The sequence below is a fragment of the Protopterus annectens genome, chromosome 1.part2 (assembly GCF_019279795.1).
Source record: "Protopterus annectens isolate FY-2018-M chromosome 1.part2, PAN1.0, whole genome shotgun sequence".
NCBI lineage: Eukaryota > Metazoa > Chordata > Ceratodontiformes > Protopteridae > Protopterus > Protopterus annectens.
Window position 1 is genome coordinate 408,195,985 of NC_056727.1, and position 26,098 is coordinate 408,222,082.

A 26,098-nucleotide genomic window follows, 5' to 3' on the forward strand; every position below is an offset into this window, starting at 1 on the left:
ATCTCACTACCAAGGGAACTTTTACAGCTGAATTTCACAAAAGCACAAAAGGAGAAATGCTTTTGGTTAAAACAAAAGTAAAGCAGATTCCTAGAATCAAATTAAACTGATGAAATGTGTTGTCTTCCCTCACTTCTGCTCAGCGTGTTCTGTATTGTAGTGTTAAGTCTGATGTAAGGGTGCCCCAACCCCACCCATAGGCCTTATACTGCTTAAGGTGAAGCTAAATTAAAATTTTAGCACATTTTACTCCAACAGTATAAAATTTCCTAGGAAAAAGCAAATAAAGCCCATAACAATAAAATTAAATCCTTTGACTCACCTCAAGTACTTAGAGTTTAAAACTTGTCTTTGTATCCATAAACATTCTACCTCAGTTACCTTTTGTGTGTGGAAAGCCATCTGTGTGTGTGTGTGTGGGGGGGGGGGGTAACTGCATTCCACTGAAGTACCTGATTGGTTCAACCCACTCCACCCTCACTATGCTCCCCTACCCTAATTCCCACACACCCCATCTTCTACACTTATCCTAAGCTAATCTCTACCAACGACATTATCACCAGTCACAAAATAGTTTACACTACATACTTTTATCCCTCCTTCACATACCCACTAACCACGTCTTACCTTTTTTCTTTCAGCTGGATTCCTTCTACATGGTAATTTGACAACCCCTCCCACTTCACCCACCCCAGAACCAGCCAAACCCTATCCAGCCTTCTATCAGTATCCTGATTACATTATCACTAACTGAACACACTAATAATAATGGTATTCAAGATACTACAATTCACTTCCCTCCCTTTTCCTACATACATAACCAACTATCACATACCTCTCAGCACCAGTTTTATGCTCAATGTTCAGTCCATTGCTCTCAATGGCAATTACTTCCATTTTTCATTCAGTATAGCCCAAAACCTCTACAATCTATCTCACATCTGCAATCTATCTCACACACAGCTTTTCAAACAAAGATATATAAAAGCAAATAATCCAACCCACAAATTAGTCACAAAGAACAAATTTAAAACTAAGTGGCATTGTATATTCCTGCTATCCACACCCAGTCTGCAACTATGCGACCCAGGTCCAATATCAGCCTCTCCCATAATGGCCACACAACCATTAATAATGACACACCTCATTCCTGCAACTCGGGTAAAACGAGTCTAAAATTTAAAAACATTAATCTTGACTGAACTGCATGCTTTCATATCTCATTACAACCCTTACATCCTCAGTATCACAGAAACGTGGCGAAAATCTGAATGTCAAAAACATTGAAATCCTTCATCCAGGATATAATATCCTTTGTGCAGACCATATTTAAAAAAGCAGGTGAGGTAGCTATTATACACCTAAAACACCTGAACATATTCTTTCTTCTGAAAAAGCATCTCTCATTCAATAATCCAGTCTGTCTTACTGCTTTACTCAAGCTAAACTCTTATAAGACCATATGTATCATTAGCCTTGTATATTCCTCCCGGGAATAACATCAGCACAGCAGAGGACATACTATCCTGGGCATTTACCAATATACCCCAAGAAACCATCATCCTTGAGGACATCAACACAGACTGGCTCCAAACTGTATTTGATACCGCCACTACCAGTACTAACCTGTATGGCTTCTCTCAGCTCATCAATACACCAAGATAAAACAAGTCCCCCTCTATGGCCTCTACGCTAGACTGGATTCTCTCAACTAAACCCAACATCTGTAACTATCACACACTACCTGATAACCTAAGTGACGACCTGCTCAGTTTTGCGAACAGGCTTGTATGCCATTCTGTAAAGGCAGAAGAATGCGACAAGAATAACATATCCAGTTTTAATGTAGATAGTTTCATCTCCACTCTCAAGCAACACAACTGGAATATGTTAAAAGATCTTCCTTCACACAGATACACCCTCAAATTTAACAAAGCCTTCACCAATATACTGAATGAAAATTTCTTATCAAGAGAAAGAGTTAAACTTAATCTGACAACGTGGCTACACAAAAACAGTTTGCAACAAATGGTGCTTAGAGACAAAGCCTGGAAAGCATGGCATGCCAACAAATCCCAGGAAAAACGTCTACATTATAGACAGAAAAGAAATGCAACCACACACAGTATAAGGCTTGACAAACAACTCCACTACTTTAACTTACAACAGGCACACCAAAATAATCCTAAACAATTCTGGTCATTGTTCCAAAATCTACTAAATCAAGGCCAAACTCAATAACCCACTCCTTTCACAGAAGACACTTCATTAACAGTTACAACTTTAACAAATTCTTCTTTCAAGCTTTAGACTCACTTATGAAAGACAAAACCACCATCAAACCAACCCACCACCACGAAAACATGGATGCCTACTTCTCACTAAAACCTGTCCCCTACCTCCACCCAAAAGAAAACATCTCCTAAAACAAAAAATGATAAGCTCTGCTGCAGACAGCCTTCCTCTGGAATTCCTAAAACCTGCAGCTGAAGCTCTGTCACATTCAATATTTATATTAATAAACAGATTGATTCCAGAATTGCATTTTCCAGCCATTTGGAAGAAGGCATACATACTTCCTCTTCAAAAAGAAGGAACCCCTGCTGACTACTCCTAACTCCAGACCAATTGCCATCCTGTCACCATTATTTAAAATATTATAAAAGTGTATCCATCCCCAGTTACTGCAATACCTAACCATAAACAATCTTCTCTCCCCCACACAACATGTTTTTTGACCCAACCATAGCACCACTACTGCTCTACTTCACTTTGCAGATACCATTAATAAACAAACAGACCTGTCCAAAGCATTCAACACCATCTCTCACTATAAACTATTACTAAACCCCTCATTCTTGAATCTCTCTCAGATTTATGGCTTGATTCACAGTAATCTCTAAAACACCCTAGAACATGAATGAGAAATTTGTTTGTAATGTGACCTTACCTCTATGTAAGACCAGACAGGTTTCAACCACCATGAAAGCTTGCAACCATATTCGCTTTTTGCAGCTGTCAAGAGTAATGAAAAGAGCATTTTCCACGTAATGAACCTTAATTATATTTGATGGGCGGGTTCAAATGGAGACATGGTTAACTTTTCAAGTACAAAGTTAAAATCCCAGGAAGGAGCAACATGTTTACGAGAAGGTCTCAAATGTGAAACTCCTTTCAGAAACTGTTTAACTAAACACCTAGAAGAAAGTGGAGGATACATGTGCAGACATGCAGAAATGGCCACAACATGCACCTTGATAGAGAAATAAGAAATGCCAGAGAATGGTAACTCACACAAATATTTAAGCACCAGTGGTATATAATTCCTGATGGGAGTCTGGTTACTGAACAGGCAACAACTAGAAAATCTTTTTCACTTGCCAATATAAAATTTCCTAGTAGCAGGTTGTCTCCCTTAACAAATGTTTCACATATTTAGGAAAGAGGTGCTCAGACAAATCAGAACTGAATCATCCACACAGTTAGTTGAAGATGTTTGAGATTGCTTGAATGAGTAGGTCCAAGTTGTGAGGAAGCTAGAGGTAATTGCCCTTGGTGACTTCCATATGAAAGGAAAACCAGTGTTGCCTGGGCCAAAAGGGAATAACCTCACTTATGTTTGAGGAATTCCACAATTCTTGTACCTTTACTCCCACAGAAACTACCTCCAAGTAAAATCTTAAAAATCTGTGGTTACAGATTGGATCAGAGGTAAAGGGAAAAAAGGGAGACATTGAATTGCTTCTATACATAGTCTCCACCACTGCCATTTTTTGACACAGTCCGAAACTGGAATTTGAAATTCCAGAGAGTGCAAATATTGGGTCCATATGTTTTTAGAAATCACTGAATCTTTCTGATGTGTAACCTGGCAAGAAGAATCAAGAGAATCACAGAAATCCATGAAACCCAGGACCCTGAAATACTCTCTAGATGAAGACTGAGACTGATTTGAGAAGCTCCTGAAAATTTCCAGATAAAAATCCACATTGTCCTTTATCAAACTTTGCTGAGAAGTGTCTATAAGACAGCCTAGAAAGATAATCTTGTGTGACAGGGTTGAGGAGGATTTCTGAACATTCATCTGGAATCCCAGGTCAGTCAAATGAGAAGAAATCCATTGCAATGACTCCATAAATCTGGAAAAAGACACTGCAAAGATGTGAAAGTTGTCTAAATAAGAAAATATGTGAATTCCTTTCAGACTGCAATGAGCTATGACTGGAGATAGACACTACGTAAACACATTTGCAGCTACAGACGATAATGCAGAGAACTGATAATGTGACCAGAAAGCAAATCTAAGAAATATCCTGAAATCTTGGTTTATGGGAATGCGATTTTTTAGATCTGGTATTATCAAAAAACTTACCGGTGAATGAGAGGCAACAGATTCTGAACAGTCAATATCTTGAACTTTGATACTTTCACATTCAGATTTAGACAACGAAGATCTAGAACTTGTCTCAAAGAGCCCTCCTTCTTTGGTACCAGAAACATTCTTTTTTTAAATAACTTTATTGGTTTATCACTTGTGACATAAGCAAATTTACATTAATATAAAAGCAATTAAACTATTAAGTTCACAATTACAAACATTATACTTCATATATACTTCTATAGATCATATAACCTAAAAAGAAGTTATGTCTTACCATAACGTTCCATCTATGTTGCAGATCTTTGTTCATTCATTATCAGGACTTAGGTTCCGTCCTCGGAACCGATACGGCCATTTCCAAACTCACGCCAGCCAAAAATTCTCAGCTAAGACCTACCCATAATGCCCCTTTCCTAGTTACTCCAGATCGAGTTTGCCCGCCCCTATATAATAGAGATAGTAATAGAAAAAAAGTAGAAGGCTCTGTCTGAGCAAATACCCTAATCAGGAGTTCCTAAAGTCCACCAGGAGTCCAGGCAGGGGGAAGGAGGGTGGGAAGTAATGAAGGAACAAAGATCTACAACACAGATTGAACGTTATGGTAAGACATAACTTCTTTATCTGATGTTGTAAATCTTTGTTCATTCCTTACTATCAGGACCGAGTCCCCAGCTACTTGAGTCCTTGGTGGTCCTAAGGAAGGATATTTCTAAGCACCACAGAATCAAATGATGCTCGTCCCTGGAGGCCAAGTCCAATTTGTAATGAGTGATAAAGGTATGAGGTCTTGCCCAAGTGGCTGCTGCGCAGATATCATCCATAGAGGCTCAGGAATGGAATGCTACAGAAGTAGCCATAGATCTGGTAGAATGAGCCTTTATTCTGGAAGGTAAGGATAGCTTATTAAGTTGGTAGACAAAGGTAATGACGTTTCTAAGCCAGGAGGATAAAGTCAATTTGGAAACAGCTTTACCCAATCTGGGTCCTGCAGAGGCCACAAACAACTGATCTGTTTTCCTGAAAGATTTGCTTCTGTCCAAATAACAACAAAGCTGCAGATGCACATCAAGTGTGTGCAAAAGGTACTCCACTCTATTAGAATGCTGAGGGAAGAAAACCGGCAGGTCAACAGATTGGTTAATGGAAAATCCAGAAATGACCTTGGGCAAGAAAGAAGGGTCAGCATGAAGGGACTCAATCCCGTGTGGAAGATCAAGTAAGGTCTCTTGACACTCAAGGCCTGCAGCTCAGATACTCTTCTCGCTGAGGTAAGTGCTACTAGAAGTAAGGTTTTCCATGACAAAAACTTTAAATCACATGAGTCAAAAGGCTTGAAAGGAGGACCTGTGAGCGACTGAAGCACCAAAGTCAAGTCCCAGGGTTCTGTGGGAGGCTTGACCAGAGGTTCAACGTGTAATACTCCTTTCAAAAATGTCTTGCACACACAGTGTGACATAACTGAAGCATTATCAAATCCATTATGAAAATTGGTGATAGCTGCAAAATGTACAGTGATCGTCGATGCTGAGGCTCCTGCATGTAAAAGAGTCATCAGGTACTGAAGGATCTTTTGAATAGACATAGAAAAAGGATCTATGTTCTGATCTTTGGCCCAAACAGAGAACCTAGTCCATTTACTAGAATAAACTTTGCTGGTGGAAGGTTTGTGTGAAGCCAGAAAAATTACACGAACAGGAGCTGGGATGTCAGGCAGCCTGGCAATCACTGGAAGTGGAGGAACCATGCTGTGAGCCTGAGACTGTTTAGATTGGGATGAATCAGTCCCTGAGGATGAGCTAACAGGCCTTGAGAATGATCCAGGATCCACGGGCTGTGAATCAGATGAGGCCATAGAAATGGGAACCAGACTTGATGGGGACAATAGGGTGCAATGAGGATCACTTTGCTTCTCAGCCTTTAAGCTTTCTGGAGAAATTCAGGAATGAGTGGAAATGTGGGAAAGGCATACAGTAGACCCGGGGGCCAATTGTGCATTAGAGCATTCCCTGAGGGGTGATCAGGGCAAAGTAGCTTCTGCATTTGTTGTTTAGGGGGGAAGCAAAGAGATCATAGCAAGGCTTGCCCCAGTGTCGGAAGATCTGATCCGCTGTTACAGGGTTGAGGGACCACTCGTGAGACATCAGGATGTTCCTGCTCAGATTGTCTGCAATAAGGTTGGAACTCCCGGGAATGTGCGTTGCTATAAGAAAGTGGTTGGAAACTATCACCCAGTGCCAAATCCTCATGGCTTCCCAACACAGGGTGTAAGACCTGGTTCTGCCTTGCTTGCTGATATACCAGACAACTGACATGTTGTCTGACTGAACTGCAATAATCCCAGAAGGTAGGGATGTATGGAATGCTTGCAACGCTATTAGAACTGCCCTCAGTTCCAGGACATTTATGTGCAATTGGCCTCCATAGAGGACCAGGTACTTGGACCGTCTTTCCCTGGAAATGCCCCCCTATAACCCTAACAGGGAAGTGCCCATGGACACCGTGGCAGTGGGCTGGGGAAGACAGAACGGTCGACACCAAAGATTAGTTTGTGGCTTCATCCACAATCGCATTTTTGTAAGAAGAATCATTTGGTCGAGTGAGTTAAAAATGACCATTGTGCGGAAAGGAGCCACTGCAGGATTCTCATGTGCAGCCTCGCCAGCCGCCATGGAGCCTAAGAGTTACAGTACAAGATGTGCTGGTACATAGGTCTGAGGAAGAAGATCTTGGATTTGGTGTCTTATTTTCGAAAGTCTGTGAGCAGGGAGAGAAGCTTGACAGGATGTTGTGTTGAAGAGTGCTCCAATAAATTCTAGTGTCTTTGTTGGGGACATTTGAGATTTGTCCTTGTTGATTGAGACCTTGAGTGTAAGAGAGGGTGTGGGCTAGTAGATTCCTGGTCTGAGCGGTAATGAGCCAATCGTCTAGATACGGAAACACCTGGAATCCTTGTAGTCGAAGATGAGCTACCACAACTGTCATATATTTGGTGAACACTCGGGGGGGGCTGTCAAGAGACCAAATGGCAGTGCCTTGAACTGGCTGTGATTGGCTCCCAGCCAGAAGTGGAGAAACCTCCGGGAGCAGTGATCCATCTTTATGTGGTAGTACCAGTCCTGGAGGTATATAGAGCACATCCAGTTGTCCCTCCCTAGGAAGGGGAAAATGGACTGTACCATGACCATTTTTGAGGTTTGATAAATTTGTTCAACAGGCTGAGATCCAGGATTGGTCTCCAGTCCCCTGTCTTTTTTGGCACTATAAAGAACCTCAAGTAAAACCTGGATCATGTCTGGTCTGGTGGGGCTGGTGGGATGACTCTTTTTCTTAACAGCTTTTCTATTACTAAGGCTGTTAATTCTCTCTGAGTGGATGGTACATCAGGGATTCGTTTGATGGGTCTTAATCGAATGGTATATGGTAGCCTCTGGATATTATTCTCTGCACCCAAACATTGGTAATAACAAAATTGCCAGCCTGGTAGGTGCAGAGAAAAATGACCCCCGATTGCTTCCAGAGGAAAGCAATCTGGCTGCTGCTCAGGAGCACTGGTAGGGTTTGCCGGAGAAAGAACCTCTAGTGACCTGGTTACACAGACCCCCTCAACCTCGAAAGGGGCGCCTCTCAGATGAATTTCCCCTTCTGCCCCAGGGGGATTGCTCACCACGAGTGTCACAAAAAGATCCTTGGGATTTCTTGAACCACATTTTTCCTCCCTTCTGGTTCCTGGAGTAGGACCTCTGGGGGTTAGAAAAGCGTATGTCCACAGCAAACAAGGTCTTTCCATCTTTCCCACTTCGTGCAAGTGTGTCTCGTACTTTGGGTCCAAAAAGTGCAGACTTGTTGAAAGGTGCATTGACGAAGGAAGATTTAAAGGGGTCTGTGAAGTCACACAACCGCATCCAAGCATTACGTCTCTTGACAATGCCTGATGCAGCAGCTCAGGCTGCCCCCTCGGTGGTGTGAGATATCAAACGCATCGAGGAGTTTGAGATGGATTCAAGGGTAGCTAGCTGCGAGGTGACAGTGTCACTCACCTCTTCAGGCAGTACTCCTGCCAAAGAGGAAGACATATCAGAAATTAGGTACGTGACACTGTCGCCTTGCAGCAACAGTGTCATGCACCTCATCAGGAAGTAACCCCGCCAAAGAGGAAGACATTTCAGAAATTAGGTCTCTTTGGAGGCGAGTTAAGTGTGCCAGATAGTTCAGCGACCGAATGGCGAAGGTCGCAGAAGCATAGGTCCGCTTCCCCAGTCTGTCCATGGTCCGAGACTCCCTGTTCAGAGGATGGACAGTGGAACTATCTTCTGCCAGTTCCCTCTTGGTGGCCGCCGCCACGACCATGGAATCAATTGTCAACTGCTTGGACCAGTGGGGCTGGTCTTCAGGTGTAGATAAAATTTTGTCTGGCCTCCGGGGGACAGGTTCTACTTTGTATGGGGTCTTCCAGGCACACTGCACAATGAGCTTAACAAGGTCATCTGCTGGTGGGGTCACCCAAGAAGTAGATGGCTGGGCACGGAAGGCCTGCAAGAACACCAATTCCTCAAAGAAGGGTTAGAGGACTTCCAGTCTCCCCGCTGCTTGAGGATTTCGAGAATGTCATCCGAATGAGACGTTGTCTGGGGAGACAGTGGGGACCCTTCCCCCTCATCACAATCGGTATCTTCGGTGATAGAATCCTCTGGGGAATCAAGAAGCTTCCTCCTGCACCATTTCTTCTGGGGTGGCTCCCCAGTGGGATGTTCTGAGGAGGACTCCGGAGAAGGAGTTCCCTTCAAAGGTGGGTCTTGTGACTCCCGTGCCCAGGATCCCAAAATAGGGGGTTGGGAAAGCTGCATGCTGGGGGGATTCTGATGCTGTTGTCCCCGGAACCGAAAAGGACAACTTCGGAACCAAGGTCACACCCCGCCTTGAGGAGACCACCTCCAGGTGAGAAGCTTTGAGAGGACTGGAAGCTGTCGGAGCCGTGGACATAGACGGTGCCAGTAAGAAAATAGGTGCCGAGCTGGGTACCAGGGTACGGACAGTCCAAGCACTGCTCCGAGAGAGCATCGGCTCCACCGGAGCCGATGCAACACGGGTGGTTGGTGTTGACAGGGGAAAAACTGCTGTCGGAGCTGAGACAGTATGCACCAGGGTGGACATCAGTACCGAGATCTCCGGGTCCTGGGTAGAATCCGGAGGAGGATAAACAGGGGAAGATGTTGTAAAAGATTCCCAGCCAAGAGGGATGGGAGGTCTAGATGGAATGGGCCATCCCCTAGCTGCCAGAAGCTGGTCCACAACCTGTACTAGGTCTAATTCAGAAAAACTCCTGGTGGATTTAAAGGAGGCTGCTGAAGGAGAATCAGGTCTTTCTAGAAAGGGGCTAAACCTCTGCCTCAAAAAGGGGTTGTAAGTTAGAGAGCTATACTCTGTCGCATATCATCTACTCAGAGGCGATCTCTGCTTAACATACAAAGCCATGTCAAACCCAGAGCTGTTGGACATGCTACACTTAAAGAAATCCCAATCCCTCAGAGCCACACATTCCAGGGATCTAAACCTTGTCATCACAATAAACAAAACATGCTGGAGTGATAGGTTCCTGACCCAGAGAATCCCCAGACTCTGGAATAGATTGCCCATACATGTCAAGCAGAGTGCCTCTTTGGCCCTCTTCAAAAGAAACTTTGACGATTGGATGGGAGAAAGGAAATTCACCCCGGGGATCATGTCAGTCGCCCTGCTAGACATGGGTCCAGGGAAGTAAATAGTGTGGGAAGAAATAGCCACGGAACTGTTATGGCTAGGCTTGTATAGGCCCTAGGGCTGATAGCCTAGTACCAACCTATGAGAGTATCTTGTCCTTGGCAGATATTCGACTTTATGAGCCAATGGAGCTGAAGAAATTATCGGCACCATGGCCGGGGACAGTGCTGAAGCAGGTACAGTCATCGGGGCCAATGTCAGATCCAAGGACAGCACTGAAGTCAGTGGTGCCGAGGTTGGAACCTAAATAGGGGTGAATATCATAGATGGTACAGAGGGAGAAGATACAGAGCCTGTTGCCGAAGAGGTCTGCGCCGATGGTGCTGGAGAAGCATGGAGCCGACGTGGTTCCATAACTGACAACCGAGTGACCCAGTTTTCCTTTATTTTTTTGGTCTTTGGAGAGGGTGAGACCTCCGACCCAGAAAGAGCCTCCGAAAAATGTTTCTTAATTAAACCTTTTAAAATAAGCTTAGTTTTATGTTCTGCTAGTGTATGATTACTAAAACTAGCACAAATGTCACAGTCAGCTTTAATATGGTCCACGCCCAAACAGTAGACGCAATGAGCGTGTCTGTCCAAGTTAGGCATCTTACGCCCACACTTGTCACACTGTTTAAACCCCAACTTAGCTTTGTCTGACATAATAATATCAACAAGGCTATCCTAAAAGAAAAAACAAAAGAAGGGACAGAAAAAGTCAGAAAATACCAACGATGGTATTTATAAAATATCAAAAGTGGTACGGAAGGGCCTACCAAAGGCAGGAGAGAGGGACAGTACCAACAATGGTAGAAATTTAAATACCAAGGTAAAGGGTAGGAAATAGAAGCAGGTTATAGGCGACAGTGAGAAAAGGCTAAATTGACTAAAAAGAAGAAAATTTGAAGAGAAACTATTTTAAAAATCACAATTTTCCACGTAGCTTTGAGAGAGATGGCTAGCACGTCCGACGAGGAATGCAGCAAACGAGATCTGGAGTAACTAGGAGAGGGGCATTATGGGCAGGCCTTAGCTGAGAGTCTTTGGCTTGCGCGAGCTTGGAAAAAGCGGACGTATCAGTTCCGAGGACGGAACCAAAGTCCTGATAGTAAGGAAAGAACAAAGATTTACATCAGATGCAACATTACATAAATTATTCAATTTCTGCCCTTTCTTTTTTCTTTAAACAAGAAACATCTTTACTAAACCATCACTTACAACACAGGCAATCATACATTTATATACATGAAAAGAAACCATACCGACACAATCCTAGATGCAAGCATTTCACATCACAAACCATACTGACACACTCCCAGTTGCAAACATTATACTTCACTTATAATCTACCCAATTGTTTTCAAACATTACATAGCTCATGTAAGTCCTGCCTTTTTTTAAACTTCATTCCTCTTTGTATGTACTGTTCCCACAATTCCCATTTTTGCCTATGTAGTTTGCTCCTACCCTTTTCTAAAGATCTCAGTTTCAGTTGTTTTATCTTTTTTACTATATTTATTACTTCTACTACAGTTCGTTTAGATTTTGATTTCCATTTTCTAGTAATTGCTGTTTTTGGCAGCCATGAAAATTAGACACAGCACCAGGTCTAGGCAATTCTGATTGTGTACTATAGCTCAGAAAAATCATCTCCCTCGTCACACCAATCTTCCCACCCAGCATCTCTGTCAGTGCATCCCACAGGGAATCCCTAAAATCCATCAACTCACCGCACTCCCAGAAAATATGTTCCCAATTACCTCGTTCTTCCCCATCACACCTTCAACACTTGCTGTCTAGCGGAGGAAAAATTCTCTGAAGTCTACTTGGGGTATAAAAATATGTATGTAACATTTTTAAGCAAAAATCCTAAATCTTCTAGATTTTGTTGCATATTTGGGAGACTTACATATATCCTCCTATTGTTTCTTTATAAATTGTTTATCCAATCTCTCTCTTCCCCATCATTTCTAACCTTCTCTGATTGATTCTTATAGTTATCATGCAACATTTTATACGCTCTACTAATTATTCCTTTTTTAATGACAACTTCTGTTCTAACTTCTACAAAAAACTCTGCCACTGTTGATCTTTTGTTTAGGACCCCCCTATTTCTTTCTCTTTGCCTATACTCTGATATCAATCCTTGACAGGGAAGGCAATCTCTAACCTACAGTCCAAATAAATTCTTGGTGTCTTCCCATTCTATCACCTTTCCATATCCAGTTATCTGTACCAATACCTTGGTTCCTTTGCCAGTTTTCTCCAATAAATTCCATCCCCCTCTTGCCTACTGTCTATTTCCCTAATTGCAGTCATTCCTATTGGCAGAATCATTTGCCCCTTTGATTTAATGGCACTGGTTTTATGACTCTTGGAATGAGCAAGGGCTAAAGAACCAGAGAAGAAGAAAAAAAACTCTTGCTGACTTATAGGGTGGGGAGGAACTCCCCTCAAAGGAAGTATTTGCATCCAGTGTCAAATGTATCCCTCCTGAACCACTTTTAACACTCACAGGTCTGAAACAGTTTGCTGCCAAAGGTGACTATACAGAGCCAGTTTCTGAGATACAGTATGAGAGATAGGGGGTAGGAGGGATGTGGGAGGAGGAACAAATGCGGATATAGTCATTCTGAACTGTTAAGACTGTCCCCTTTTTAGGAATGAATCTTTGTTTCTTGTTATATCTCTCCTGCCATGCCTTTTTGGTTCCTTGTTCGGCTTCAGAAGACAGGGATTGACTGTTCTGTGTTTTTACAAGAAAAGAAAAGATTTGGGTGATTTGTAAGACAAGGCCTGAAAAATCTTGGGAATTCTGCATTAATTTACCCCTTTTGTCAGATAGTTTAAGGAACTGAGAAGCAGCTGGGCAAAACAAAACCTCCTTATCTAAAGCGGGCTAAAATTTCAGACTTCACTTCATCATAAAACTTCTGATTATGTATCCAAACTTATCTCCTCAACATTGCAGCAGTGGCCCTAGACACAGTATCTGTACAATCATATAGACTGTAAGGCACGCTTTAATACTTGAGAAATGTTAGAAACAATGGAATTCAGACAGGCACTATCTTCAGTAGGAAGTGAAGTAGATAATTCTCTCAAACTGTCTGAATAAAAATGAATAAACTTCCATATAAAAGTCTATAGGAAAATATTCTCTTACCAAATATATCCAAGCCTTTTCCTTCTTTGCCTACAGGATAAATATTGGAAGAAACCAAGAATCTAGTCCCAGCTGGTAAACTGGTTCACAGATAAATGCTATGCGATCAATGTGAAGACTATTACAAGCCTAGCCAATAACCAGAGGTGAGAATCAAACCTTATACACTGCATCTGTGAGGGACTGCTAACCATTATGTAGATATGGTTACAGGGTCAGACTTGAGGTGGGAAAGCAAATGTTTCTTAGGCTTTACAAAGTCATTTAACCTATCTTCCATATTTCTAAATTCCATTTTCATTTTATTGAACTCCTCAGCTGTCCCTTCTGAAGAAATATGAATATTCTCTAGCAAATCGCATTGTTTACACAGTCTATTCCTTAAAATTCTCTTTTTAACAGTTAAGAAGGAAAGCACCAGTGCCTCATTTTTACCTGACTATCCTTTACCTATTCTTTATTGGCGCATGATCTAACATCGTTACTAGATGCGTTTTGGACCATGCTCTTATGAAACATAATTTCTGTCTAGTGTATCCCAGTTATGGTACATTGAGGAATAAGATGCAAATTCTGTCTGGATTTGTGCTAGTAATTTCACATATTTCAGTTCAAATATTCTCATTTATTTCTTTAGAAATCTACCTTCTTTAGATACACTTTCACTATTAAATATGAGTCCTCACCTATGAATAAAATTCCATACTGGACGCTAGTTACTACTCCCATAATTCTCTAAATCTCAATAGTAGTTTTAGGTGCAATCTAAATACATGCCAAACTAATCATCTTTCCCTGACAATAACTCCTTATTGCCATAAATCTATAACTGTCGTTCTTTTCCACCTTTATCACTATTGGAATATTGGAGCACCTCTCTCAGTCATTATCTGTCACTTGTCTAGTCAGCATGATGTAGATAAACATTGTGGGTTCCGTTCAAGCAGCTTTATTATATACAAACATAAACATATATACAAACTAGTTGTCTCATGCATAGATGTTCACACTCTGACTGTTTTCACAAAATGGCACTGAAGTAAACACGTGCCTGTTATTTACATATGCACCTCAGGTCTTAGAAAGGCTTCTTAAAGGTACAACACGTTATTCTACATCCTTCCTTTTTTGAGAAATGACACTGACAACACTGACTGACATGCTATAGGTACAAAGTTAATTTTCCATCATGCAATTATGCAAATCTATGTACACACAAACACACACACACACACACACATATATATATATATATATATACATACATACATATATATATATATATATATATATATATATATATATATATATATATACACACACACATAAAACTACATCTAAGTCACTGTGTATCTCAAACTGGGTTTGGAAATGCAGATCATGTGACATATAAATTGGAATTGGATTTAGCAACTGGGATTGCCTCTGCTGAATGTTCAACCTTAGGGAAGTTATGAACATTATCAGAAATGGTAGAGAGAAGCAAGACACTTTCTGTAACAGAAATATTGTCTGAATCACTCTGAGATTTAGAGTCTATATCATTAAAACATTGCTGCGGTAATGGTTCTGATACAGGAAGTAGATGTCTGTGATTTCTTCTGTACCCCTCATCCTCGGATTTCAAAAGATAGGATAGATCTCGACTCTTTACATATATTTGAAACTTGACCAATCCGGTCAAAATCTTTCGCCGGTTGTCTCTTCACTGACTCTCCTTCTTTCAACGGACAAAGAAGTCTGCTTGATTTGTCGTAGCTGGACTTCTGGAAGGAACGCTTTCTAAATAATTGGACTTTGATTGCTTTGTTGTTTTAGCTTTAGGCCTCAATAAACTGAAACTGATAGGCAATGTTGTTGATGGAGCCAAGTATGTTGTCAAGGGCTATGTTTCTGAGATTGAGTAAATTCAAAAAGACATCAGTATTGTCACACTTTGTCTTCTCAAGTAATTCATTTGCATTCTGTACTGCATGTTCAGCTAGTCCATTTGACTGCGGATATTCTGGACTACTAGTAACATGTACAAAGTCCCATGCTCTTGCAAATTTCTGAAACAAATGACTGGTAAATTGGGTAACATTGCCAGAGATAAGATTTTGTGTACTTCCATGGACTAAGAAATGATGTTTCAGCTTGGTAATAACAGTAGTAGATGTTAGGTTAGGTAGTAAATCAATCTCAAACTAGTTAGAATAAGAGTCTACTAGTACTAAGTTATGTTGATTGTTCCACTCAAATATGTCAGTGATTAATGTTTACCAAGGTAGTTCAGGAACTTGACTTAGCTGGTGTTTATTATTTTTATTTTTTGCAAATGCAGTTTAGTACTACTGCATACTGAACAAGAAGAAAGTACTCTATCAATGACTTTTGCTAGAGAACTCCAAAATACTAATCCTCTTGCCCTTCTTTTGGTAGCTTCACAACCTGGGTGATCACCATGCAAAAAATGGATGTATTCCTGTTGTAAGGAAGCAGGAACAACAATTTTAGGGCCTTTGAAAATAATGCTATCTTCCATCAGCATGTCGTCTCTGTAGGGGAAAGTTGGGTTGCACTTCAGGTGGTACACTAGATTGCTTTGATGGCCATCCAACATTGATGTAGTGGTTGAGCTTTTGCAAAATTGGATCAGTCTTTGTTTAATCTCTTAGCTCATCAAGTCTGATCTTTAGAGATAATTGATGGTTAAGGAATTCTGAAATTTCGGGCTTTGAATAGAAGTCTTAGGAGTGAAGTTGAGAATAAATTTATTTGTAAAGTAGAATAATTGCATATTTCCATGACACTGACATCAAAATGTGCTGCATAAAGCTGTTCCATTTTATTTTTGGGCGATCTGGATAAGGTTATCAGCCAGATAGAGAAGTCTGCCTTTTGTACAGACCATTTTGAAGTGGTACTTTTGCAATTTAAGCATCATTCTTTGCAACTGTGTGGAGCTGAATGTATAGGCTTCTTTAAAATAGTAACCAGAGGTTGATGATCAGTTTCAATCTGAATATCACAACCATAGATATAATCATGAAACTTGGAACATGCAAACACTATTGCCAAAAGTTCTTTCTCAATCTGAGCATACTGCATTTCAGTTTGGGTAAGTGTTATAGATGCATAGGCTACTGGTCTATCCTCTTGAAGAATAACTGCGCCAAGACTAAACTTTGAAACATTGTAGGAAAGAGTTACTGGTTTGTTGACATCATAGTATCTTAATGTAGGTGGAGTAATAATTTTCTGCTTAAGGTCTTCAAATCTTTTCTGGTGATACTGTAATCATGACTATGCAACATTCTTACATGTTAGCTCTCTCAAAGGCACTGTCAACTCACTGAAGTCTGACAAATTTGAATAAATAGTTGACCATGAAAAATTAATTACCAAGGTGTTGCTTGCTGTGATGGATCCGAAGCCTTCTTAAGACACTAAGGTCTTGCTGGCTGGATTCTGCTGAAATCAAAGTCTAGTTATAACTGCATTCACAGTCTGCTGCCCAGAGAAACTTGCAGAATATACACTGATGCAGCACCAAACTGTCACTTACACACTGATGCAGTAATCAATACATTTTTTATATAACAAACCACACGTACTACTGTTGCAGCTTTAGTTATACTGTACCACTTTTTACTTCTCGTTAAGCATAAATGATAATTTTCCTGTAAAAAATACCTCTCCAAACATGTTCATTTGCTATAATCTCTTTATAGTGGTTTTACATCTTGTTTTTCTCCTTGGTATTCTATTTTGGTCTTTGTATGAAAACATCTGTTTGCTGGTGTTTTCAGAAAAATAAGCTTTCATCCTGTAGAGAAATAATGCAGGTATTGTCTTTATCCATTCAAACATCCTTGCTTAACAGTGTCATATGATAGAAACATGTACAGATTGTTTTCCTGTAGCCCATTCTTTAAGGAACCAGGTTAGTTTTCGTACTGACAATGTGAAATGCATACATCCTGTTTTTTTTACATTTTTTCGAAGTCTGTAAAAGGCCAGCTTTCTTGCTGACATTGTGAAATGCACACATTCTTGCTAATTTTGTAGGAAAACATGGCCATTAAGCAAATTCCTTATTTTCCAAGCCACAGTCATTTTAGTATGGATGCTAATCACATATTGCTACACTCTATTTCTACATTCAAGCAAGCTTTATTTTATACCTTATTTATTTTGCATATTTGTAACAGAATTACTTGCTATCTTTTATTCACTGTTAAATACACTCCAACAATTCTTTTTATTTTTTTTTTGCAGAAAACACATTAAGAAACAAAACCTTTAGTCTTCTTTTGATAAAAGTCAAAATGCAATTATATATAGTTAATACAATATCAAGTATGACTACCAAAAGTGAATGTATTTAACAACTTTTTCTTTTGCAGACCATTCTGTGAAAATATTTTATCAGTTATTTACTGTCTGCTTTAGTTTTATTTTTTAACTAGATTAATTTATTCTTTTGCAATCACAGAATTTTATTTATGACTTAGGACTGTTTTATTAACTCTTTGGCAACTGTTTAATTAACGGTTTACTTTTATTAATCAGTTTATACCAAAAGATAAGAGATATACTAATAGCTATAAGAGACAAAAACTATGTGCTACTGCAAGCATTTATACGCTGCTGAAAATATACAGTTTCAATGTCATTTACCATAACATTGTGGTCATATCTCTGAACTGCCCATTAACAATTTTCCTCTAACTGGGGTAACCAATACTGGTACAGATAAAATGGTGGCCCAAAACAGTGACAAAATTACAATTAGTAATACAATTACAACTTGACAAATTACTTTTGAACTTGTTACTTTACAATGTGCCCTATACAGTAAGATGTCTACACAGACTGCTACTCATGCATTTCAATCTAGTAGGTATCCTGGACCCATTTTTTTAAACATGGTTCTCCACACATATTCATTGCTAGATATTAATTTTATTTGTACTGAATTCTTCTGTGTTTGTACATACAAAGACTGTAAAGTACATTTAGTCTAATCTTACAAATTTAGTAAGATTAACATCAAGCAAAATCTTGTAAAATGTTTATGTCTCTTTAGAAGTATTTAGTGGAATTGCCACCAGAGTCAACTACATACACAACAATTACAAACATTCATGCTTTTTGCATATCAACATTGTCTTGCCAAAAACATATTAAAAATAAGGACCAGTATTGCTCATTTTTTTTACATATCTTTACACTCTCTTGTATAGCTTTAATAAAGCAATTTAAGCCATTTCTTGTACAGCTTTACAGTTTAACAGGCTGTAAATGCAATTTAATACTAAAGAATACAATAACTAGCATGATAGCTATTAACAACTTGATAAATATCTTATCCTGTCAGGTTTAATCTGTTTACCAGTATTTCTAATGCATTAATACCTGGATTTCCCCTCCCCCTGAAAAAGTATTGTCAAGAAGGAATGAGATATTATTTTCCTTCCTGTAGCTCTATTTTAGACCCTTTTGCAATACTGCTCACACAGTCAGTGTAAAACTGAGAAAGTAGTACTGTTTATTTGCTTTATGCTGTGAGAATAGAATGTATGTCAGCCCAACACTTTGGTTATACATTTGCTTTATTATGTTATTAACAAACTATGGACCTTTGTCTGATTTGATCATTTTTTATAAAGCTTTTGCTGTTTACTACTAGTAGTAGGTATTCATACCCTCCTGTATAATTTATTTGAACTGTATGTATACTATAATTACACAAACTCCACTTCACACACCTTCAGATAGAAACAACTCTGATCCAAAACAATAAAGCGAGGTCCTTGTCAAAAAGCAGACTCAGCACAGATACTGCCTTAACGTGTTTATTAAAACAAAAACGTTTTCACCACGGCAAACCGTGGCTTCTTCAGAAGATAAAACAAACAATCCTAAACTCTGTTTAAAAATCAGAAAAGAGGAAGTGACATCATCAGTCTTCCTCAAAGCAGCATCAGTGTTATAAAAGCATTTGAACTTTTAAAGTAACAGCCTTAATAAACATACAAATGTCACGGTCATTACTGTTACTTAATACAATACCTTTAAACCGTGTTTTAAAAATGTAAGAGAACATCCTATCCAAATGTCAATATGAAAGAATATTAATGGGGTTGTGACATCTTTTAAGTTGCCACAGTCACGGATCGGATCAACTTCCCTATAACAATATTCACAAGGTATACATGTTGTATTTAAAAGGTGTATGTATGTGTGTTTCTCAATAACCACACCACAAAAACCTATAAAATTATAAAATTAAACATAGCACTAAATAAATAAGCATACCAGAAACATTTTTAATTTTATGTCTACTTCTATTCTATATTCGAAAATTTTGTTGCCACTCATTGTAGTCATAAAGGTCAACAAAATTCCTTCTATTTATGACACTGCTCTTCACAGGTTGCCAAAAATGAATCACCTAAGATAACTTTTTAATTTTAAAACAGGGGCTATATTACAGTTACTATTTAGTCCTGGATCCCTAAATGCGTCCAGGCGTAACTGCCATTCTAGCTCCCTGTTTTCTAAAATCAATGAAAATGGACCTCCCCTAGTTTTAATAGGTACATGGTCGATAGCCATAAATTGGAAACTGTGACCAGGGTTTAAACCTATATGCTTTGCCAGGGCGTTGTCACACTTGCTGTTTTTTATGGCGTAAAGATGTTCGTATATTCGGTCCCTTAAACGCCGATCCGTTTTACCTATGTAAAACGCATCACAGCAATTACACATTGCAGTATAGATGATGGATTTGCTCTCACAATTTAAAGCAAGTCGTATCCGGTACTTCCTATCCCTGATAGTGAAAGTTTCACCTGTTCTCACCTCATGACAATACCTACAAAAACCACATTTAAACATCCCATTTCGCTTATAGAAAGAATTTGAAGGTATCTCTCTTTGAAGTAATTCCTTCAAATTGTTGGGTCTCTTAAATATGAATCTTGGTTTTCTACCTAGTTTATCAGCCAAATGTGAGTTTGTAGATATCAAATGCCAATTTTTATGTATTATGGCCAAGATTCCCTTAGAATTCCTACTAAATGTAGTGATGAAACTCAGAGAGTAGTCTATTTCCTCACCCGCTTGTGCAATGATCCCCGCCTCATTACAGTCGAGGTCGCTTCCCATTAATGTTCCATAAATGGGTTGGTCACTAATTGTGGGCCTACATTGAAGTAATAGAGGTTTGTAAAACCCACTAACCCTTTTTCTAGTGACCTCCCCTATCAAGTCGCATAACATATGGTCTGGATAACCACGGTTCCTGAACATTGTTCTTAACAGTTCACATTCCTTATCAAAATCTGCCATGGTACTACACATTCTTCCAGCCCTCACCAATTGCCCTTTGACAATAGATCTTTTCTGTTTGTGTGGGTGGAAACTGGAAAAATGTAGAAATGCATTACAATATGTGTGTTTTCTAAACACTGTTGACGTTAAACAATGGCCTACAATATCCTTTTCTAGTTTAACGTCAAAGTAATCAATTACCCCAGTTGAAAATTTTGATGTGAATCTTAAGAACTCAGTAGTTGAGTTCATAATGTCCACAAAAGCCGTGGCTTCCAGTTCGGTACCCCTGAACAAAATAAAGATATCATCTAGGAATCGAGTGTAGTAAATGACAGGCTTCATTAGGCCTGAGATCTTCTTTAAGATATTGGTTTCCCAATAGCCCATAACGTAATTGGCTACCCCACCCCCACATGGGGAGCCCATCGCCACACCACATTTTTGAAGAAAGAAGTCGTCATTGAACATAAAATAATTAGAAGTTAGAACAATGTCTAACAATTCTGTGACCAAGTCGACTTCTAATCTGGAAGCACCAAGTTCTTTAAGCATAGAGCCTGTCCATTCAACCGCCTCCTGGTGTGGAATGGAGGTATATAGGTCAATGACATCTATAGTCAAAAAATTATTGTTGTCATTGTACAAGATTCCATTGATGTTCTCAAGGAAGGACCAAGAGTCCTTGCAGAGACTAGTGATCCCTTTTATGTACTTATCTAAAATTTTTGTGATAAGTTTTGAACAGGGGTAAGTGATCGAGGACCTGCCATCGATCAATGCTCTCATAGGGGGTCATGGATGTTTTTGTGGATTTTAGGGATCCTGAACATGGCAGGAATTTTAGGACAATTAATGTCAATATAATTGTATAAGTTGATGTCAATTTTTCCTGCCAGGAACAGGTCCCTAAAGTAACCTCTTATCTTCCTGATGCTACCATTGACCTCACTTCTAGATGATCTCACATACGCGTCTGTGTCCAAAACTTTAAACATTTTTTCATTATATGTTATGTTGTCAAAAAGGACAAGTCCCCCACCCTTATCAGGTTTTAATAAGCGGACGGGCAACCGACATATCTCATCCAAGAGTGACATTTGTTCCTTGGAAATGTTTGTATTATTTTCACCAATCATGCCATTACTATTGGCTGCCAAATATCTGAAGTCCATTTCACAAATTCTCTCAAATAACTCCAAGGTGTTATGTAGTGGGGGATTGAACACACTAGGTAACTTCATAATGGGTAAACTGTCACCAACAATGGTCACATTTTCAGTATCGTTTTGTTGGTTAAAGACAAGTTTTAAGTTCATCTTTCTCACATAACATTTCAATTCAATTAATTCCTTAGAAATGCTTCCAAAATAGTTTGGGACAAAGGAATTCCCAAAAGCTAAAAGTTCTATTAACTGTTCATCAAGTAATATCTCAGAGAAATTGTAGATCTTAAAATCTCCTTTTTTATTTGTAAGTATGACAGGGTAGTCACCTAAAATAGGTGGACAAGGTGTAGTGTCTTGGTCAAAGGACAAATCACCCGCTACTAGAGGAAGTTCAGTATTTATTCCTGAGTTTAATTCTTCCTCTTGTTCGTGTGGGTTTTGTTGCTGCGTTGTCCTAAAAAATTCCTACCATGTTGGTAATTACCTGTATTACTCATAGTTCCATGGCCCTGTTGATGGTTACCAGAACTATCCCTGTCTCTAATAGAAGCTTTTATTCTTTTACTCCATCTTGGTCCTGTGTTATCACAGTCATTGTTTTCTTCTATTATGTCATCCAGGCAGTCCCTATCCTCACACACATCTATACTCTGACTAACATTAGTGTGACCCATACGTGTGTTGTTAGGCCCCTTAAGTCTAGGGTATGCCTCACCTTTGGAGTAAGCTTCCCTATCCCTAACTAGTTTTTTGTTTTTACCAGCTTTTAACTTCACCAATAATGTGTCAATGCTCGACAAAATCCGACCATAGTCGAATTTGTATCTGGTAAAGTCCAAATCAAGTTTTATGTCTTTATCCAAGTTGTTTAATTCATTCACCAACAAGTCAATGTGAAGTGAATAATGTTTGACTATAATTTCTAATAACTGCTCTCCTTGCTGTTGAAACAGTAATTCTAGGTCATTAAAGAATGCTTGGTCAACCACTAAGGAAGAAGGTACAAAACTGTTTCTCAACCCCTTAGGGATTAATTTTTCTGATATACATTGTTTAAAATAGGAAGACTCCAACTGCAATTTTTTCAATTTAAGCAGTTTGGAGTCAAATAATTTTAATTTATCAGCTAAACACGTGCTATTAGTACCTAAAACATCGGTACCAGCCAACATACCTTGCTGACAAAAAGACATGTTACCAGTGTCCAAAAGCCAACCTTCAAAATCAGGTAGCCCAAAATTAGTCCCAACAAGTCCATTGTCCGTACGTTGAGTAGGTCTATTTATCGTAACCGCACCAGCAAAAGAACAAGGGCAACTTAAAAGATGTCACAACCCCATTAATATTCTTTCATATTGACATTTGGATAGGATGTTCTCTTACATTTTTAAAACACGGTTTAAAGGTATTGTATTAAGTAACAGTAATGACCGTGACATTTGTATGTTTATTAAGGCTGTTACTTTAAAAGTTCAAATGCTTTTATAACACTGATGCTGCTTTGAGGAAGACTGATGATGTCACTTCCTCTTTTCTGATTTTTAAACAGAGTTTAGGATTGTTTGTTTTATCTTCTGAAGAAGCCACGGTTTGCCGTGGTGAAAACGTTTTTGTTTTAATAAACACGTTAAGGCAGTATCTGTGCTGAGTCTGCTTTTTGACAAGGACCTCGCTTTATTGAACTAACGGTTTGGTTTGTTTTGGTGTATCGTGATCCAAAACAATACCAAGACAGCAAAATCTTCAAAAGTCAAAAATCGAAAAACAGGAACCAAAGTCAAATCCAAAAACAAACTTTTTATTCTCCAGCGCCTCGGTGTAACCACCTTTCAAGAGTATACATTCTCACTGAAAGAATGTATATATATATATATATATATATATATATATATATATATATACTCATAGCAATTAAACAATTAATTAAACAATCATGTTCAAAAAAGTTTTAAAGCAGACACCTCCAGTTTATTTCATTATTCAGTCCACATGGTGTCATTGTATTGTATTTCAAAATAAAAATACTTTCCTTATATTGTAAGTTATATTTCAAAGCATTTTCATCATTACAAAGATATTTCACACTTTCTAAAACTGTTCCTTTTAAAAATGAAGCATCACTATTATGATAAACACTAAAATGTGTGGCAATAAATTTATTTTCCCTTTTATGTCTTATGTCCCTAATGTGCTCACCTAACCTAATACGAAACTCTCTTTTAGTTTCACCTATATAATATAATCCACAGGGACAGTGTAAAGCACACGCAACTCCCTTGCTTCTACAGGTAAAACTATCTTTTACTGTGAACCTAATGTTGTTAATATAATTAAATGTTCTAACTATATTCCTACAAACACTGCATCTACTGCAACATTTTGTACCAAATTCACTTAGTGGTCTTGGTAAACAAAATTTTGGCATTACAAATTTACCATGTACCACCATATCTTTCAAATTTCTTCCCCTTTTATAGGAGAATAAAGGTTTTTGTGGCAAAATGTGCATCAACACCTTGTCTTTCACTAAAACTTTCCAAAAATGTTTTACTACATCCTTTATGTCTCCACTTTCTACATTATATGTAGAGACAAAATAAATATCCTTACAAGTTTTATCATTGGTTGCCAGATCAGAGTTGTTTCTATCTGTATGTATACAATAACCCATCTGCTGGTTGTACTTGATGTAACTGAGGTTTTTTACTTTTAGCATTTACCTGCAAACAGAATATCAGTGACATGTATGCACAGTTGTGATGTTTTATTACAATTACTAAATAGTGCTGCATATGAACATTTAACAATTATGTTTTAATAACAATAATGTTTTAGAAAAACTCAAGCCACTTGTTTGACAATCAGTCTTGTTGTTTACCTTATCTGCTCAATATTTCCTGTAACTATTCATCCAGTCTAGGAAGGTCTGAGCTCACATTTCAGACGCTGTAAACTATAGTTCACCCTTTTAGCATTTTTCCTTTAGTAAACTGTTAATACACTTGCAATTTGATAGTAAAATGCAGTTATAAAACACTTAGAAATATAATAAGTATTTGTAATTTGCACAACTATGCATTTATACTCCACAAATAGACATTGGGCAGGATTCACGAAGCCTCCGTGTAAGAGTTATAACTCTTACACGGAGGCTGCAGTTAAACGGAGTGATGTCAGCATGCTCTGCATATTCATGAGAGCATGCTGAATCACACCTAAGGCTAACACGGTCCGTGTAAGACAGTAGGGGGCGTGTCCATAGGCCGAGCCCTGCAAGCGGACACGCCCCCAGAAGAGTAAAAGTGTCCAAAGTAAACACCCATGACAGAGTCCATGGAAATGTGAATAAGCACAACACAAAACATGCCCCCACAGACTACGAACATAAAATGTACAAATGAACATCTTATAATTTTTTTTAAATTGTAAAGATGTTTGCCCGTGAGTGCACTCGTTTGTGCGGGCGTGCCCGTAGCGCAGCCACAATTAGCAGTCAGTGGGAAAGCATATAAGAACTAAATATGCAAAGTAAGCCAAGAAGCAATAGCATAGCGGTAGAGACATCGGCTGAAGTGCAGGCATCCATGGTTCGAGCTCCCACAACATCAATTTTTATTTTTTAGTAAAATAAGCACGAAACAAGTCCCTGACAAATATGTATACATATAAAATCACAATTTATGTAAAATGTAATGAAATAGTCCATTTATTTTGAAGAAATGTGAGGTAACAAAATAATAGAAAATGCCAGATGTGCCTATAGCTGAGCTACAGTTTAACAAGGTGAGTGCATCTGCCCGTAGCTGAGCAGTGGTTTAACAGGTGGAAAATGAGTGCCCATAGCTGAGCAGTGGTTTAACAGGTGCAAAATGAGTGCCCATAGCTGAGCAGTGGTTTCACATGCTGAAACTGTGTGACCCTAGCTGAGCTGAGCATAATATGCGTGCTGACAGCCAAATGCGGCGTGAACCAGCGCACCCCATTTGCGCGGAGCTGCGCACCGCGCTAACAAGCTAACCGACGGGCAACGTTGCGCAAGCTGTAACAAAACTGCCTTTACACAGACACACCCCCTAGCCTTTCTAGACAGTCATAAAATATAAAAAACAGTGGCCAGGTTCGAACCCAGGATACCATGCACCATAGTCAAGGTACAGAACCACGAAGCCACGACAGCTGTACTCAAAAATGCAGTAATAGCAAATATATAGGAATGAATAGAAAGTGGAGTATGACAAAGCAGGTTTTGTGAAGTGGATACAATTCCAAAATGGTCAATCACAGATAAGTGCGGGAAAAACGGCATATATAAGCCCCATAGGC

General features: G+C 39.1%; 1 protein-coding gene across 2 annotated transcripts in view; it reads right to left on the reverse strand.

The window, feature by feature from the left end:
• Positions 1–26,098, reverse strand: part of LOC122789345 (McKusick-Kaufman/Bardet-Biedl syndromes putative chaperonin-like) — a 286,212-nt gene that overhangs the window by 46,562 nt on the left and 213,552 nt on the right. The window lies entirely within an intron of this gene.